Raw genomic sequence first — 19,719 nt, 5'->3', positions numbered from 1 at the left:
TCACACAATCCTGTAATTGCAAACACATTACTCTGGAATTATTGTTTTTTGTCAAGGCAAAGGTATAAATATGCCTAAACATTATGTTTTGGTATTTAAATTCATATAATAAAATATGTGAATAATATTATCTATCTATGGCATATCACTCTCTAATACTTCATGTTTTATATTTTATTTCATATTGTTTTATAAGTCTAATCACGAAGGTATGACCTTCGTGATATTTTGCTCATGGTCTTCGTCCGAAGTTCATTAAATCCTTGGGGAGATAATGCTTCAGCGGACGAAGGGCATTAATATTTAACATTTTATGTTGCCTTGTTCTTGATTCATAGCATTTAAGAACAAGTCCCCAACATTGGCGCCCACCTCCGGTGAACTCACTTCCACTTTTTAAGCTGATGGCTTCGTTCAAGAACCAAGCTGGAACTACTTCGGCTTCGAAGCTGATTCTTTCGATAACAGGTGGTTCATGCTCAGAGCCGGCTAACAAGAAACAGAAGAAGGAGGCATAGAGAAGAGTACAACATGTAGGGGGTACAAGGACCCTTCATCAAATCAAGATGGTCTCACATCCCAATTACCTTTTCTCAAGAGGATCTTCAACTCAAGGATTACCCACACAATGATGCTATGGTTATCTCTTGTGTGATCAAAGGATTTCTGGTTCACAATGTTTTGGTTGATACAGGCAGTGCAGCTGATATCATATTTGCCAAAGCCTTCAGACAGATGCAAGAGCCCGAAGACAAGATCCATGATGCCACACATCCCCTTTGTGGCTTCGGAGGAAGGCAAATTGTAGCACTTGGCAAAATCACAATGCCAGTAACCTTCGGATTTATTAACAACACAAGAACTGAACAAGTTGTGTTTGATATTGTTGACATGGAATACCCTTACAATGCAATCATTGGTCGTGGTACTCTTAATGCCTTCAAAGCAATTCTTCATCCAGCATATCTTTGCATGAAGATACCTTCGGACCAAGGGCCCATTGCTATTCATGGAAGTCAGGAAGCTGCCAGAAGGGCCGAAGAAAACTAGACAGACTCAAAAGCAATCCATAACATAGATGGAGCTGAAGCTTGTGAGCAATACAAGTTCAGAAGGGAGAAAGCTGCTTCGGCCGATCAGCCGAAGCCCGTGCTCTTATGTGATGACATAGCAGATCAGAAGGTGCTATTGGGATCCCAACTGTCCGAAGAACAGGAGAAAACTTTGATAAGGTTTCTGTTCAACAACAAAGATGTTTTTGCATGGTCAGCTAATGATCTTTGCGGAGTCAACAGGTATGTTATTGAACACTCGCTCAATGTTGATCCATCCTTCAGACCCAGAAAGCAGAGGCTTCGGAAGATATCTGATGACAAGGCCGAAGGTGCTCGGAATGAAGTGAAAAGACTCCTCAGTGCCGGAGTTATCAGAGAGGTAAAATACCCAGAATGGCTGGCTAAAACTGTTATGGTAAAAAAGGCCAATGGTAAATGGAGGATGTGTATTGATTTTACTGATCTCAACAAGGCCTGTCCGAAGGACGAGTTTCCATTGCCAAGGATAGATTCCCTAGTTGATGCAGCAGCTTCATCAGAGCTTATGAGTCTGATGGATTGTTATTCAGGCTATCATCAAATTTGGATGAAGAAGGAGGATGAGCCAAAAACCAGCTTCATAACCCCTAGTGGAACAGATTGTTACCTTCGGATGCCTGAGGGGCTCAAGAATGCTGGAGGAAGCTTCAGCAGAATGACAGCGAAGGTTCTTCATTCTCAAATAGGCAGAAATGTGCTAACTTATGTTGATGATATCATTGTAAAAAGCACGAAGCAAGAAAATCACATTGCTGATCTGCAGGAGACATTCGCTAATTTTAGACAGGCCGGTTTAAAGTTGAATCCAGAAAAATGTGTCTTCGGAGTGAAGAAAGGGAAATTTCTTGGCTGTCTAGTTTTGACAAAAGGGATTGAGGCTAATCCAAATAAAATCGAAGCTATCCTTCGAATGGAACCACCAAGTACAAAGAAGGGGGCTCAAAGATTGACAGGAAGACTGACATCTCTCAACAGATTCATATCTAGATCAGCAGAGAGAAATTTACCATTTTTCGAAGTGCTGAAGTCAGCCGAAGTTTTTCAATGGGGACCAGTCCAGCAGAGAGCCTTCGAAGAGCTGAAGCAATATTTGATAGACCTAACAACACTAACTCCACCAACGCCAGGGGCTCCTCTGTTGTTATATGTGGCAGCTTCGCACTCAGCGGTAAGTGCAGCACTTGTCCATGAGAAGCTTGAAGGCCAAGTCAAAAAGCAAGCCCCAATATACTTTGTATCCGAAGTTCTTAGTTTATCAAAGAAAAATTATACAGAATTGGAGAAGGTGTTGTATGCTATTTTGATGGCCTCCAGGAAGCTTCGGCACTATTTTCAAGCATACAATATAGTTGTTCCTTCTTCACAACCGTTGAAGGATATTATGAGAAATAGAGAAGCTACTGGAAGGGTTGGAAAATGGGCTGCGGAACTCAATGAATTTTGTATTGATTATGTGCATAGATCTTCGATTCAGTCGCAAGCGTTGGCAGACTTCATTGCTGACTAGACGCCAGGGGCTCAGGAAGAAGAAACGAGTAAAGATGCCGAAGTTTGGACAGTATTTTGCGATGGATCTTTGGGAACCTTCGGAGCAGGAGCAGCTGCTGTGTTGGTCGCACCTTCCAAAGTTAAAACTTGTTATGCAACAAGACTTGATTTCAGTTGCACAAATAACATTGCTGAGTAGGAAGCTTTGCTATTGGGTCTTCGGAAGTTAAAGGCAATGGGAATTAGAAGGGCGGTTCTTAAAACTGATTCCCAGGTTATTTCTGGTCATATTGACAAAAGTTATAAAGCAAGAGATCCGAAGCTTGAAAAATATTTAGACACGGTCCGAAGGATTGAGGCTTCCTTTGAAGGGTTTTCTGTTAAAAATATTCCTCGTGGAGAAAATGAATATGCTGATTTATTAGCCAAGTCAGCAGCACAGGGGCTGCCCTTACCTTCGGAAGTATTTTTCGAAACAATAAAAGCACCTTCGGTTGAGCTTTTTGAAAGAGCAGTCCTCAACATATCCCCTGTCTATAGTGAAGACTGGAGAACTGAGATCATCTCTTTCCTTCAGGGTAACTTTCTTTCAGATGACGAAGCTTATAACAGGAGGATAGAGGCAAGAGCTCGACCATATGTTATAATAGAAGGGGAACTATACAAGCGTAGGGTCTGTTCTCCGTTACTCAAGTGTTTATCCAGAGCCGAAGGTATAGAATTGATGAAGGAAATACACGCAGGCCTGTGTGGATCTCACATTGGATCTAAGCCTTTGCTTGGAAAAGTTTTTCGTCAAGGATTTTATTGGCCAAAGGCAGCTTCGGATGCAGCGGAATTAGTCCAAAAGTGTGAAGGTTGTCAGAAATGTGCAAGAGATCAAAAACAACCTTTATCTCTAACCCAGTTAATACAACCCACTTGGCCGTTGCAAAGGTGGGGCCTTGATTTGTTAGGCCCGTTACCACCAGCACAAGAGAACTTAAGATATGTTGTAGTGGCAGTGGAATATTTTTCTAAATGGATTGAGGCAAAGCCTTTAGCCACAATAACTTCGGTCACTATTCAAAAGTTTTTCTAGCAAAATATTGTTTGTCGCTTCGGAGTGTCGAAGGCTATTACTGTGGATAATGGGACGCAGTTTGATTCCGAAGCTTTTAGAGAATTTTGTGATCAAATTGGCACGAAGATCCATTTCGCATCAGTTCGACATTCGGAGTCAAATGGACTTGTTGAAAGGGCTAATGGCATCATAATGACAGGAATAATGAAGTTAATCTTCAATCAGCCCAGGGGAAAGTGGCTAGACGAATTAATCAAAGTGGTGTGGAGTCACAACACAACAATATCAAGATCGACAGGTTTTACACCATTCAAATTATTGTTTGGTGACGAAGCAATAACTCCAGATGAAGCAAAAGCATGATCAATAAGAATAGTAGCTTCAGCAGAAGCTGAAGCTGATTACTCTGTGGAAAAAGATGCTATAGAGGGGATCAGGCTTCAAGCTGTGGAAAACATTAACAAATACCAAGCTGAAACAATAAAATGGCGTGATAGAAAAGTTCGGCTAAAGAACATTGAACCAGGACATTTGGTGCTTCGAAGAGTAGCCAACCCAGAGACAGTAGGCAAGTTACAGCTGAAGTAGGAAGGACCTTTTCTGGTAGTATCTTCGTCAAGACCTGGTTCCTACAGATTGAAGGATATGGACGGCAACGACATTCCTAGATCATGGAATGCGGACGAGCTTCGGCGATATTATGTTTAGCTTGATGTAATTTTTTCTATTCTTTCTTGTGGCACCCTTTTCCTTTCCGAAGGGGGAGAAAGGTTTTTAATGGGGCCACAACATGTAATTTTTCTTCTTATTTCAATTCTATAAGAGCGATATCCCCCAAAGATGTAAATGTAAAAGCTGAGAACGCACCATCGAGTGCAAAGGAAAAAGAAAAGAAAACAGTGAGAAGCTCAAAATTCGTTCCTAAGGGAATGCAGAGCTTGCAGCGAAAAATAAACGCTGATTCCGCCGAAAGTAAAAGGCGAAGAAGCTCCTAAGGGAGGCTTGCAGCGGAAAATAAACGTTGATTCCGCCGAAAGTAAAAGGCGAAGAAGCTCCTAAGGGAGGCTTACAGCGAAAAGTCAGCGCTGATACACCGAAAAGTAAACGGTGAAGCCGAAAAATAAACAGCAAAAAGATTTGAGTCATTCCCAAGGGAATGAAGGCTATGATTATGATTTCGAATATACATTTGGATATTCATTTGCACGATACATTACATCATGACATTTGCATTCATAAACATTCATTTAGACATATATAGGATCATTATCATCATATCATACAGAAAAGGCAGATGCTTCGGTTATGAGGAAAACACTTCGGAGAAAGAGGAAATTCTCATGCTTCGTTGTGTACGAAAAGAAGGGAAGGTGTTTTTCGCCTTCGGCTCAAAAATAAAATTTCGTCCACAGCAAAGCAGATCGTACACGGATAAAGGGGAAAAGATATATTACAAGGTACGTACAAATTTACATAAGTTTTTGTACAATTATATTACAACAATTTTTCTAGAATCTTTTGCAGAAAAGTCCTTTGGAGCATTTGTTAAGCTTCAGCTTGTCATTCTTCAGTTTCATCATCCTGCACATATTAAAACGAAATGAGAAAGGTGCAGAGTTCAAGGAGAAGGTAAAAGTAACAAGTATAAGTTTCTCACTGGCTTAAGGTGGCTCCGAGCTTCGTCACCAGCCATTTTTCGCCCGCCGTTTATCCAAATCTGGGTCATAAACCTGTTTCCTATGCTTCGGGCTAGGCTTGGGATGTCAACCAAATCTGTCGGTGACAAACTGAAGTTTGGCCTATTTACAATCTTTCCGTGCGTGCAGCCAGCCTTCAAGAAAGCGGTAGCCGTGCCTCGAGAAGCTAGTAGGGCGCAGAAATCAGCATGCCCAGCAATAACTTCGTCAAGTGCATCAACTTCGCCCTCAATGTATTCCAAGGTGCTTGGCAGGTTTTCAGCTGAAGGTGTAAACTTATCAGAGCTGGCTCCAATTGAGTGAAACACATCCTTCAGCCGCTGCACACATCGGCTCCCGAAATCTAAGCATTTCCCCTGAAGCTCCTTCAATGATTTTTGCATATTTGAATTCTTCTTGATTTCGGTCTTGAGATTTGTTTCGAGATCCTTCTTTTCCTGCTCAGATTTTTCTGATTTCATAAGTAATTCATTGTTTAATTTGTTATTTTCGGCTTGGGCTTCAGCCAGCGAACCTTCCATAGAACGAATGACGAAGTCTTTCTTTTCCAAGGCAGCTTCGTGATCTTTAACTTTGATTTCAAGGTCTTGAATGACGGAGTCTTTTTCCTTCAGAGCAGCTTCGTAATTTCTAACTTTGTTTTCTAGATCTTTGATGGTAGCTTCGTTTTTCTCATCTTCAAGATCTTGTTGCATTCTCAGCACTTTACTTAGAAGTATACTCTGCCAAAACAACCTTCGTTAGAAAACATATTAATTCAAAAAAAATAATAAAAAGTCGAGTTTTTACCTTGAAATTAGCATAGAGCAAGCTACCGGCAATATGCTGTCGCTGGTACCTGCAGAGGTCCGCTTCTATCTTCGGCAGGCCAACGCTTTTTAAGAAGGTCCTAACAACTTTGGCCTCGGTTCGGTTCCGAAGGCATCTCAGCTTCCCTTCATTGACCCCACCAAATAGCAGAGACCCTGGTTTGTATCCACAGGATATAGCATATTTCTTTAGCTCTTCTTTTTCAGCGTCTGTTAACTCTTGTCCAAGTATATCTTGAAAATTAAAATTTTCTTCTTCCAAAGTGTCTTTAATCTGCTCTTTTCCTTTTTCAGTTGTCGTGTTCACCGCAACCACAACAACTTCTTCTTCAGCCATTCTCAAAAGTATATTGTCAATATCATCAAGCGTGGTTTCTAGGTTAGGATCTTCGGTGGTTCCGGTTTCGGCTCCGGTGGCTTCGGCTTCAGTGGTTGCTCCGGTAGCTTTGGCTCCGGTGGCTTCGGCTCTGCCGGTTTCGGCTCCGGTGGTTTCGGCTCCGGTGGTTTCGGCTCCGATGGCTGTGGTTTCGGCAGTGACAATTTTTGACGCCGATGATGGTGGCGGTGTCTGATGAATGACATCAGCCACTTGGATAATTCTTCGTTTTTTCGGCTTTGCGGGACTTTCTGCTGCCGAAGCTTCTTTGTCCTTCTGAAAAAACTTCGTCAGTTCTGGCGCCAGTGGACTTAGCTTGACAGGCAAAGGTTCAGTCATTACCTTCAGAATCTCTTCCACTTCAGCAGCAGAAGGTGTTGCAGGAGCTTCCTCCTCTCGGGCCGATGTCTTTGGTTTTGGAGATGCATGTTTTGGAGATGCAGCTTTTCTTTTCCTTGGAGCAGCCATCTTCGGCTCAGGGATCAGTTTTTCAGAAATTTCTTTTTCCTTTTTAGCCAATTTGGTGCTTTCTTTGTCCAGGGCGCTGGCAATTCTCTTTCTCTTCGGGCCTTCGGCATCTCCGCCCAGTTGCTCATAATCAGGGTAATCAAAATTCAAGGCATCTAGCACACGATTCAATCTTCGCTTCGGACGAGTGCCGAAGGCTACAGTCATCAACTGATCTTCTTTCTTAGAATAATTTCCGAGGATGTCGTTGCACATAATCTCGATTGTGTCCAACCACTCCTGGCAGGGTTTTTTAAAGTGTTTGTTAAACTTGTAGTAATAAGGCAATCGAACAAGTTCTCCCTTTTTCTTTTCTCCCTCCAGCTTCGGCATCTCCCACTCCCTCATTGTTGGGAACACTTTAAAAGCCAGAAATTTCTGCACCAAGTCTCTAGTGCGAATATGATCTGAAATCACGCGAAATTCAGCCAAAGCAATCTGGCTCGGGCTCCCCCTTATCATGTTGCATCGGGGCCTCGTCTCTCCGAAGGTTAGCTCTAGCGGACTCTGAACCAATTTATCTTCATCTTTATCAACTTTAACATAAAACCATTCAGACTTCCATCCGGCTAGCCATTTGCTTCGGTAGCTTATCACTGGAAACTTCGAAGTCTTGCGATAAGCAAAGTTGTAACAGCCAAAATTCTCATGTAGACCATCCCCTCTGGCTTTAGTCTGGTAGTGTAATCCATGCACTCGGCAGAAACCCTCACCGAACGGTTCCACTCCCTGGCTACGAAGGGCCCAAATATAAACGCTTAATCTAACGATAGCATTAGGGGTCAGCTGATGAAGGTAAACCCCAAACTTCTTCAAAACATCAGCAATCATCACATTCAAAGGAAATCTTAATCCTGCTTTAAAGAAGCTTTTGAACACTACAACCTCATTCTTTTTCGGCTTCAGAGTAATTTCCTCTCCGCCAAAATGAATCAGCTCCTTTTTTGTTTCACTGAAGTAGCCCAGCTTCACCATTTTGGGAAGATTAGCTTCAGAGATGGTGGACTTTGCAAACTCCAAATGACTAGGTTTACTTGGCATCCCGCAGCTGTACTCATCTTCAGAACCAACTTCTTCAACATCAGCTTGTGTTGCTTCGGCAGCAGGTGTGTCCTCTGATGAAACCAGCCCAGAACGCCTCATTGCTTCGGAGATCGGAACAGTTTCAGCGGCTTCGGTCTCATCTCCATCACGCTCAACCCTAGCAGTGGAGCGTACTCTGGCCATTTGAATTTAAATTTCTTGAAAATCCTTTGGAAATTAATAACCTTCTTTCCGAAGCTCTTCTCGTGACGAAGCAGAATTTAAAACTGGAGCTTCGTTTGAATGCAAAAGTCAAGCTTCGGCTATGGTTAAATTTTTGGCAGCGAAACAGTGCAATAGAAATGAATGCTGTGGTAACTTCACACCTACCTGTCTGTTTATATAGTGTTGCAGGTAAGAAGGTGAATCGTCAAGATTTTTACACCGGACAAACAGTCGCTCGCACCCACTAAACGGTGGCCCGCAAAAATCAAGAAAGTGAACCTGCATGGTGGGACCGCTCCGCGCTCGGAAACTGTATCGTTTCTCAGCAACGAGCTCAGGGAAGGTGTTTTTCGGACCTTCGGCTTCCCGAAGCCTAAGAGACTTTTTTCACGGATCAATCTCGTTACGAAAAATGATCTAGCACCGCGAAGGGGCTACTGTTGGGACCATGCTTCATCGCCGAAGGTCCTGCAAGGAGAAACAACTTCGGCAAAAGCTGCTTATACGTAATGCCGAAGCTACCACTCATGAAGCTTCGGTGTTATAGCGTATCCGAAGATGAAGGATCAAACCGACTTAAAGATGGAATGACCTTTTAGTCCATAAGGGTCTAAGTCATTGTTGTAAACTTTTATAAGGGGTATGATTGTAATTCCTTACATGCTGTGTCCTGTGCCTATAAATAGTGAACAGTATTTCTTTACTGTTCACACAATCCTGTAATTGTAAACGCATTACTCTGGAATTATTGTTTTCTGTCAAGGCAAATGTATAAATATGCCTAAACATTATGTTTTGGTATTTAAATTCATATAATAAAATATGTGAATAATATTATCTATCTATGGCATATCACTCTCTAATACTTCATGTTTTATATTTTATTTCATATTGTTTTATAAGTCTGATCACGAAGGTATGACCTTCGTGATATTTTGCTCATGGTCTTCGTCCGAAGTTCATTAAATCCTTGGGGAGATAATGCTTCAGCGGACGAAGGGCATTAATATTTAACATTTTATGTTGCCTTGTTCTTGATTCATAGCATTTAAGAACAAGTCCCCAACAGATACTACCTCACCATGATGTTCCCACACCTCATATCCGAGCATAAATTCAAACTAACAAAGATCTAGACTAACTCTTTCCTTATTAAGAAATATATTGTTTTCGTGCCGCCTACAAGGGCATCTGACAGTGCCGATTATGGACAAGGAGAATACGTGGTCCACAAAATCTTTGGTTTTGGCTACCCAATCATCAGAATGACGTCCATTTCTATTCCAGCCTTTGTACATCCATTCACGATCGATAACTTCGCTGCCACTAAACAATATATTACGTATATATAAAACATAAAATGATATACTATTAATCAAATCAAACTAACTACCACATATCATAATAATGCAACAATTCTACGTACTAATATAATTTACTTGTAAAACTAATAATATAATATTAATATAAAATTAATGCCACAAATACAATATGCCACTAATACCTAAACCACATATACCACTAATATATTAATGAAATCAAATTAAACAATAACACTAATCAAACACACAAATCAAACAAACATAATTACAAATATATACTAATCATACACAGAAATGAAACAAACATAATTACAAATATGTACTAATCACACACATAAATCAAACAAATATATATACAAATATGCACTAATTTCAGCGGCAATTAAATAACGGGGCGGAGTGGTGGGAGGAGTAGAGCTTCGCGCCGGCGGCGGCGGACGACGGTGGCGACGGCGAGCGGAGGCCGAGCTTGGCGACGGCGGAAATACGAAAATACGAAAATATGGATGGCGACGAGCTTGGCGACGGGGCGGAGTGGTGGGAGGAGTAGAGCTTCGCGCCGGCGGCGGCGGACGACGGTGGCGACGGCGAGCGGCGTCGGACGGCTGAGACGGACAGGGTGCGATGAGCCAGCGGGCGCGCGCGAGCAGGAGGGCGGCCGCGGCCGCCGCCGGTGGAGACAAGCGAGAGCGGCGACGGGCCGGGCGGGGCGCACAGGGAGTAGCCGCGCGCTGGGGGCAGGGCGCGCTGGCGGCGGGCGCACTCGCGAGCAGAGGAGGGCGACCGCGGCCGGCGGCGGCGGAGGAGTCGCGAGGGCGGCGCGGGAGAGCGGCGGGCGGCGGCGCGGGAGCAAGACAGAGCGACGACGTGAGGTGAGAAAGAGAGAGAAGAGAGAAAGAGTCGGGAGCCGTTATTATAGCTTTATTTTCGGCGGCCTGGGCGTTGGCCGCCGAAAATAAGGTTATTTTCGGCGGCTGTGTTAGGGGCCGCCGAAAATAAGCTTATTTCCAGCGGCTCGTAGGTACCGCCGAAAATACTGACTTATTTTCGGCGGTCAGAGCCCGGCGCCGAAAATACAACTGGCCGCCGAAAATGCATGTACCTGTTGTTGTGCCACAAGTTAATGTTAAACTGACTTTGCTTTTACCAACTCCCATTGCTTTTACCAACTCCCAGAAATTATTTACCTTAGAGTATGAATTCTCAAAATCCTATGTTGACAGTGCTTTTGCCATTAATATAACTACAGGTTTAAGTTTTTGTCATAGGTGTAATCAAATTGATACTGCACACAACTGACTATGGAACCTATATGTATGTCAATTGAAAAATGGATACTTTTCCTCTTGTTGATTTTTAATTTCTGCATCTGACCAATGTGTACCATTCTGTTATTGCGTGAACTGAATCTACAATTAATGTATAACTATCTTGTGTGGCTTACATGATTTATTTTCAGTAACCTATTACCTCTGCACATTAGCACTGATTTATTTTTATGGTATTTCAGGTGTATGCAGTTGAAGCCTGTAAAATTGTTGTCTAGGTAATATGCCATTCAATGTAGTTTTCTTTTTAGTTCATGTTGCTCAGGCACATGTCTTTGTAGATAAGTGTTGTTACTAGACTTTATATAAACATTGAAGGTGTTAGACTTTTAGTACAGTGTCATGACTAGGATCACATCAGTTTGCAAAGATTTTGAAGGTATAGAGATTGAAGGTACATCAATTTGTGGATAGTTTGCGAAGAGATAGTTAGGGTTCTGGGAATTATTTTTGTCTCCCGTGTCAGATGGAGGAATCGGGCGCTGGAATTAATCTTGGGAAGCAAATGAAAGAGGATAAGGCTGCAAGAGAATCGGGATATGAGGGTACAATTAGGAGGAACCACTCTATCAATTTGAATAGGGTGCCAGTTGTGGCTTTCGATGCGAGGAGCACCCGGGGAAATGGTGAGACCCACGGTGCAGATGTGTCAGGAACTAAGGATGCAGGCACTAGAAAGACAGAGGAATCCATTGTCCCTATAATTTGTAATAGTTGCTAAGGGGAGACAAACAATACAATTGATTTATCACTTTGGATCTTAATTAAATGCACCTTGTCTTCTAAGCATTAATTTGATGTCATCGGTTTGTGCAGGCATACGTGGAGTAGGAAATATGAAGCTCATTTATGGGACAATTCTTGCAGAGTACATGGACGTAGAAGGAAAGGGAAACAAGGTATCCATTTTTTAATCATTTAACTAGCAGTAGGATACCTTTAATATAAAGGAGATTTTTCTCTATACATCGAACAGTTACCTTTTGTTAGTACATATTAATTCTGTGGCATTGCCAGCTATAGAAATATAACCATCTAAATAAAATTGGAAAGCTGGAAAATTGCGGTGTTTGATCCTAGAAAGTGTATAGAAACTATCATGGTTTGTATACATTGTGACATCAATACACACATTTATTTTTGCTTCTGGCGATGAATCACTGGTTGTAACTCATAGTGATTGTTCTACAAAATATGGATAGAAATGACTATCCGCAGGAAGCATGAAGTGCACAACAAGCACAGGCGTGGTGCACAACTGCATCCTTCCCCTTTGAGAGGTCCTACTCTGATGTGTCTCCAATCCCGAGCCAGATTGGAGATGGCATGGGCCTGAGCTAGAGGTAGAGCTAATGATACTTCCTTTTCTTCAGCCAGTTGTCACACCCGGTTTTCGAAGGTAAACCGAATGCGAACCATGTACGTGCCAGGATCAGAAATTCACGTACACAGCTATTACATAAATGACTCATCATAGCACAATGCTTCGAATTACAATAAAGAGTAAGTAATAATATTACAGACTAGAGCCATTTACATAATATAAATCAAAGTACACAGAATCAAAACGTAGCCAACGTAAACAACCCACCACAGGCAGCTGACTAGGGGAGGTCGCTAGCCTAATCCTCGAACTCGTCAAAGTCCTGGAACTCCTAGAGATCCGCCTCGACGCCTTCTTCTTTGCCTGAGCATAGATTGCACCAAAGGCAACCTGGTGTTTTGTGAAAGCAAGGGTAAGTACACATCAACGTACTCAGCAAATGTCCCGTTTGGTTGTAGTGGACTAGCTTTATGTGGGGTTAAGGTCAAGCAGTTACTTTTAGTTGATCAGGTAATTATTACTAGTAGAGAGCCATGTTTTAACATTAACCCAAGTTGTTAACCCAAAAGTACCCTTTCCAAACGGAAAGAATACCACTTACCATTACCATAGTCATAAACATCATCCCCGTCACCACCCGTAATCCAAACATATCTGATCAAGTATATCTAAACAATGGAGCTCCCTTGGCCGCTCATAACCACGAGCACGACTGATATATCAGTTTTCAAACACTCTGTAGAGGTTGCGCACTTTACCCACAAGTCGTGATTCCCTTTCTGCCCGGAGAGAGCTACTCCCCATTGACCACTACCTAGGTGGCCCGGTAGGGCATCACTACATAGCCTTTACAAAGATTCCCCGAGGCTGTAGCCGCCCGTTAGGTTTCCTAAATGCACTGCACTCCTCCCCAAGGGGCGAACCAACCTTGGCAGAGCGAGACACATACACCAAGCCCCATTAATGGCACGACAGCGAAGCGAACTACACCCTGGTTCCTCTAATTATTCAGCTAAGGGCGTCCCATTCCACCCTCATGGTTGCATTATTTTCCCGGGCGGTCATCCAACGAACAGGTCCTTACGGAGAGGCACTCGAGAAACAGCTCGAGTCCCCTTAAATGCCACAAGTATATCATCATATTCAGAATAAAACCATAGTATCATCATTGTATCTCATCATGTTCATTGATTAAAGTAAAGCGCTAGCATGAAGCTAACCATACTAACCCAAAAGGTAATCAAGGACAAGGTAAATAGAAAGCTAGTCAATCCTTATGTTGTTCATAGTATGCGGGGCAGTGAATTATAAAGTAAATGGGACATAGTGGGTCAGAGGACACTTGCCTTCACCAAACAGATGCTCAGGATCTCCAGCCTCGTAGAACTCGTAGAGTTTGATCTCTTGGTCGTCGAAGCTTGACCGTTGATTCCTCAAAGCTCGGAAACCAACCACGATCTAATCGCAACGTGAAGCGAAGGCGAACCGGCACAAGCAAAGAAACACATATATATGCATAAGAACATTACACCATATAAGAAAACAAATAAAGCTCATACTTACTATCACGCGAAGCTAGCGTCAACGGAACGGCACACGACAATGCATGAAACCGCACGTGCTACTTGAAAGAATTTCTAGCTTGACGACACATTTATATCTGACCAGTATAAAACATTCGAGGTGGCCTAACTACACTCATGTATGCTCACAAAGCGTAGCTCCATATCATAAGCTAGTCTTCATTAGATTACTATTGGTTAACAAGTAATTACATAACTTGTAAAGCATGCGTTGTGACAGGTTAATGTTGTTAACATACAAATGATATTATTACTATGAAACTATCATGACTGGAACAGACCGAACCAAATTGATATCATGAAATACGTATGTAAATTTAGTGGACCCGTGCACACCCACCATTAACTGTATCCCGGGGGCTAGCAGATGGGATTGCCGACTCAAAAAAAGAACTAAATGATTGACGTGGTCCATCGGTGTTCTATTCGCAAAACAAAAATAAAATAAAGTAGATAATAATAATAAGAACAATGGGTTCCTCCCTTCACTGGCCGAGTTGGCCACGGAAGGCATCGGTCGCGGGTCAAGCTGGCCACGCGCGCCGCGGGCGCCATGGCTGGACCGCGCCACGGGCAAGGACGCTGCACGCGCGCCGAGGCCACGCCGCGCCATGCCGCGGACAAGCAAGCCACGAGGGCGCTGGACGGGCGATCGCAGGTCGCCACGTGCCGAGAGCCAGGTCGCGCCAGGACGGGCGCCATGGCTGAAGGCACTGCGCGCGCCGCACCGGGCCACGCCGGGGCTCCGCTGCCGATCCTCACGCAAGCTGTGCGGGGGCACGAGCACGCCAATCGCAGGCCGCGTCGGGCAACCGGCACAACACGTCGGGCCGCGCCGGGGGCACCGCGCACCGCGGCGGATCACGCCAGGCGAGCAGACCACGTGCCACACCGGACGAGCCGGCCGCTGGCATGGGGCCGCGCCGGGGCAGGGGCTGCGTAGGGGCCGCGCCGCACCAGGCCGCGCACCACGCCGGGGCCACGGGCGGACAGGCCGCATGCCGCGCGCCGCGCAGGAAGCCGCGCCGAGGCTGTGCAAGGGGCCGGGCCACGCCGCGCCGAGGCTGCGCAGGGGGCCGGGCCACGCCGTGCCATGGCCGGCCAAGGCCGCACCGCGGATGCCACGGCCGCGCGCCCGCGCTGGGGCCGCCGAGGCCGCGTGCCCGTGCCACCGAGCCGGGGCCGCGCCGGGCCGCCGAGGCCACGCTCCCGCGAAGCCGAGCCGGGGCCGCACCGGGCCGTCGAGGCCACGCGCCTGCGACGGGGCCGCGCCCGCGTCGGGGCCGAGAGGGCTGCCTCGCCGCGAGCAGAGGGCAGGGGCAGCTGGAGGTGAGAGCGACGGTTGGGTAAGACGAGCGAAGAACCGTGGCGGCGGCTGGGGCAGGGATGCCCACGCGGTCAGGGTTTGGGTGAGGGAGCGCGCCTGCGCCAGGTGGGCCACGGGGGCGCGCGAGGAGCTGGGCCGCGGGGGCGAGCGCAAGGAGCTAGGCCGCGCGCGAACGAGTGGTGGGGCGCGGGGGTGGGCCGGAGAGCTGGGCCGCGGAAGCTTGGCCAAAAGGCCGAGCCTAGGGGTGGGAATAGATGTGGGTCTTTTCATTTTCATTTCGAATTTAGATTTTCTCTCTTCTCTTTTGTTATATATATGGGCATAGTTATACATTCGTATAAATAAGTTTATTTGTCAATTTTAGATGATGTACAAATAACTTAAATGCGATAGCAAACAAATCTATGCTTCAGCATGATGCGATAATCAAAGCACCTCAAGGATTTTATTTTACTAGGCTTACATATATAAAACAAAATAACTCTCCACTATTTGGAAAAAGAGTAGAAAAGAAGGAAAGAAAGAGGGTAACACCTGAATTTGGTGGATATTAGAAAAAGAAATTTTACACCCCTGTTGGGGGTATGCTTCGTAGCTGAAGATCCTAAAGAAAGAGAACACCTTCGACAAACACTCTCAGGAGCAAGCGCCGAAGCTATTACTTAGAGAGCTTCGGCATAATGATAGATCCTAAGACGAAGGGTCGAACCGACTTAAAGATGGATTGACTTAAAGACCCATGATGTCTGTGTCATTATTGTAGTCAATTGTAAAGGACTTAAATGTAATTTTACGCAGGTTGCACCATGTGCCTATAAATAGGTGAACAGTACCCACGGACGACGCAATCCTGTAACCATTGGCATATTACGCTCGAATTATTGCTTTCCGCCAAGGCGAAGTTGAGAACAAGTCCCCAACATTGGCGCCCACCTCCGGTGAACTCACTTCCACTTTCTAAGTTGATGGCTTCATTTAAAGCTCGAGTTGCTTCGGCTCCGAAGCTCATACTCCCGATAACAGGCGGTTCAAGCTCAGAGCCAGCCAACAAGAAGTAGAAGAAGGAGGCACAGAGAAGGGTACAGCATGTCGGGGTGCAAGGACCCTTCATCAAGTCAAGATGGTCCCACATCCCGATTACCTTCTCCCAAGAGGATCTTCAGCTCAAGGATTACCCTCACAATGATGCTATGGTTATTTCTTGTGTTATCAAAGGATTTCTGGTCCACAATGTCCTGGTTGATACAGGCAGTGCAGCGGATATTATATTTGCTAAGGCCTTCAGACAGATGCAAGAGCCCGAAGATAAGATCCATGACGCCACACATCCTCTTTGTGGCTTCGGAGGAAGGCAGATTGTAGCACTTGGCAAGATCATGATGCCAGTAACCTTTAGATTTATCAACAATACAAGGACTGAACAAATTGTGTTTGATATTGTTGACATGGAGTACCCTTACAACGCAATCATTGGTCGTGGTACTCTCAATGCTTTTGAAGCAATTCTTCATCCAGCATATCTTTGCATGAAGATACCTTCGGATCAAGGGCCTATTGCTATTCATGGAAGTCAGGAAGCAGCTAGAAAGGCCGAAGGAAACTGGACAGATTCAAAAGCAATCCACAACATAGATGGAGCCGAAGCTTGTGAGCAATACAAGTACAGAAGGGAGAAAGCTGCCTCGGCTGATCAGCCGAAGCCCATGCTCTTATGTGACGATATAGCAGAGCAGATGGTGCCATTGGGATCTCAATTGTCTGAGGAGCAGGAGAAAACCCTAATAAGGTTTTTGTTTAACAACAAAGATGTCTTTGCATGGTCAGCTAATGATCTTTGTGGTGTCAACAGGGATGTTATTGAACACTCGCTCAATGTTGATCCATCCTTCAGACCCAGAAAGCAGAGGCTTCAGAAGATGTCTGATGACAAGGCCGAAGGTGCTTGGAATGAAGTGAAAAGACTCCTCAGCGCTGGAGTCATCAGAGAAGTAAAATACCCAGAATGGCTAGCTAACACTGTTATGGTGAAGAAAGCCAATGGTAAATGGAGGATGTGCATTGATTTTACTGATCTCAACAAGGCTTGTCCGAAGGATGAATTTCCATTTCCAAGGATAGATTCTCTGGTAGACGCAGTAGCTTCGTCAGAGCTCATGAGTTTACTAGATTGTTATTCAGGCTACCATCAAATCTGGATGAAGAAAGAAGACGAGCCAAAAACCAGTTTCATCACCCCCAGTGGTACATATTGTTACCTTCGGACTCCTGAGGGGCTCAAGAATGCTGGAGGTAGCTTCAGCAGAATGACAGCAAAGGTCCTTCATTCTCAGATAGGCAGAAACATGCTAACATATGTTGATGATATAATAGTAAAAAGCACAAAGCAAGAAAATCACATTGCTGATTTGCAAGAGACATTCACTAATTTTAGACAAGCTGGTCTGAAGCTGAATCCAGAAAAATGTGTCTTCGGGGTAAAGAAGGGGAAATTCCTTGGTTGTTTGGTTTCAACAAAAGGGATCGAAGCTAATCCAAATAAAATCGAAGCTATCCTTCGGATGGAGCCGCCAAGCACAAAGAAAGGGGCTCAACGGTTGACAGGAAGACTGGCATCTTTGAATCGATTTATATCCAGATCGGCAGAGAGAAATTTACCATTCTTTGAAGTGCCGAAGTCAGCCGAAGTTTTTCAATGGGGATCAGCTCAGCAAAAAGCCTTCGAAGAACTGAAACAATATTTGATAGATTTAACAACTCTAACTCCACCAACGCCAGGGGCTCCTCTGCTGCTGTATATGGCAGCTTCGCACTCTGCAGTAAGTGCGGCGCTTGTTCAGGAGAAGCTTGAAGGGAAATTAAAAAAGCAGGCTCCAGTATACTTTGTTTCCGAAGTCCTCAGTTTGTCAAAGAAAAACTATACAGAATTGGAGAAGGTGTTGTATGATGTTTTAATGGCCTCCAGGAAGCTTCGACATTATTTTCAAGCATACCATATAATTGTTCCTTCATCACAACCTTTGAAGGATATCATGAGAAACAGAGAAGCTACTGGAAGGATTGGAAAGTGGGCTGCGGAACTCAATGAGTTCTGCATTGATTATGTGCATAGATCTTCGATTCAGTCCCAGGCGCTAGCAGATTTCATCGCTGACTGGACGCCAGGGGCTCAGGAAGAAGAAGCAAGTAAAGGCGCCGAAGCTTGGACTGTATTCTGCGATGGTTCTTGGGGAACCTTCGGGGCAGGTGCAGCTGCCGTTTTAATCGCACCTTCCAAAGTCAGAACATGCTACGCAGTGAAACTTGATTTTAGTTGTACAAATAATATTGCTGAATACGAAGATTTGCTTTTGGGCCTTCGGAAGTTGAAGGCAATGGGGATAAGAAGGGCGGTTCTCAAAACTGATTTCCAAGTTATTTCTGGCCATGTCGACAAAAGTTGCAAAGCAAGAGATTCGAAGCTTGAGAAATATTTGGATACAGTTCGAAGACTTGAAGCTTCCTTCGAAGGGTTTTCTGTCAAGAATATTCCACGAGGAGAAAATGAGCACGCTGATCTACTAGCCAAGTCAGCAGCACAGGGGCTGCCCTTACCTTTGGAAGTATTCTTTGAAACAATAAAAGCACCTTCGGTTGACCTTCTTGAAAGAGCAGTACTCAATATATCTCCTGTCTATAGCGAGGATTGGAGAACTGAGATCATGTCTTTTCTTCAGGGCAATTTCCTTTCAGATGATGAAGCTTATCATAAGAGAATAGCGGCAAGAGCCCGTCCATATGTAATAATAGAAGGGGAGTTATATAAGCATGGAGTACGTTCCCCATTACTCAAATGTTTATCCAGAGCTGAAGGTATAGAGCTAATGAAAGAAATACATGCAGGCCTGTGTGGATCTCACATTGGATCTAGGCCTTTGTTGGGTAAAGTTTTTCGTCAAGGATTTTATTGGCCGAAGGCAGCTTCGGATGCAGCAGAATTAGTCCAAAAGTGCGAAGGTTGTCAAAAATGTGCAAGAGACCAAAAACAACCTTCGTCTCTAACTCAATTAATATAGCCCACTTGGCCATTGCAAAGGTGGGGCCTTGATTTGCTAGGCTCACTTCCACCAGCACAAGGGAATTTAAGATATGTTGTGGTGGCAGTAGAATATTTTTCTAAGTGGATTGAGGCGAAGCCTTTAGCCACAATAACTTCGGTTACTATTCAAAAGTTTTTCTGGCAAAATATTGTGTGTCGCTTCGGGGTGCCAAAGGCTATCACTGTGGACAACGGAACACAATTTGATGCCGAAGCTTTCAGAGAGTTTTGTGAACAAATTGGCACGAAGATCCATTTTGCATCGGTTCGGCATCCGGAGTCAAATGGACATGTTGAAAGAGCTAATGGCATTATAATGACAGGAATAATGAAGTTAATCTTCAATCAGCCCAGGGGAAAGTGGCCGGACGAATTAATCAAAGTGGTGTGGAGCCAGAACACAACAATGTCAAGGTCAACAGGTTTTACACCATTCAAATTGATGTTTGGTGATGAAGCAATAACCCCAGAAGAAGCT

The sequence above is a fragment of the Zea mays genome, chromosome 4 (genome assembly GCF_902167145.1).
Source record: "Zea mays cultivar B73 chromosome 4, Zm-B73-REFERENCE-NAM-5.0, whole genome shotgun sequence".
Taxonomy (NCBI): domain Eukaryota; kingdom Viridiplantae; phylum Streptophyta; class Magnoliopsida; order Poales; family Poaceae; genus Zea; species Zea mays.
This window is presented reverse-complemented; position numbering follows the sequence as displayed.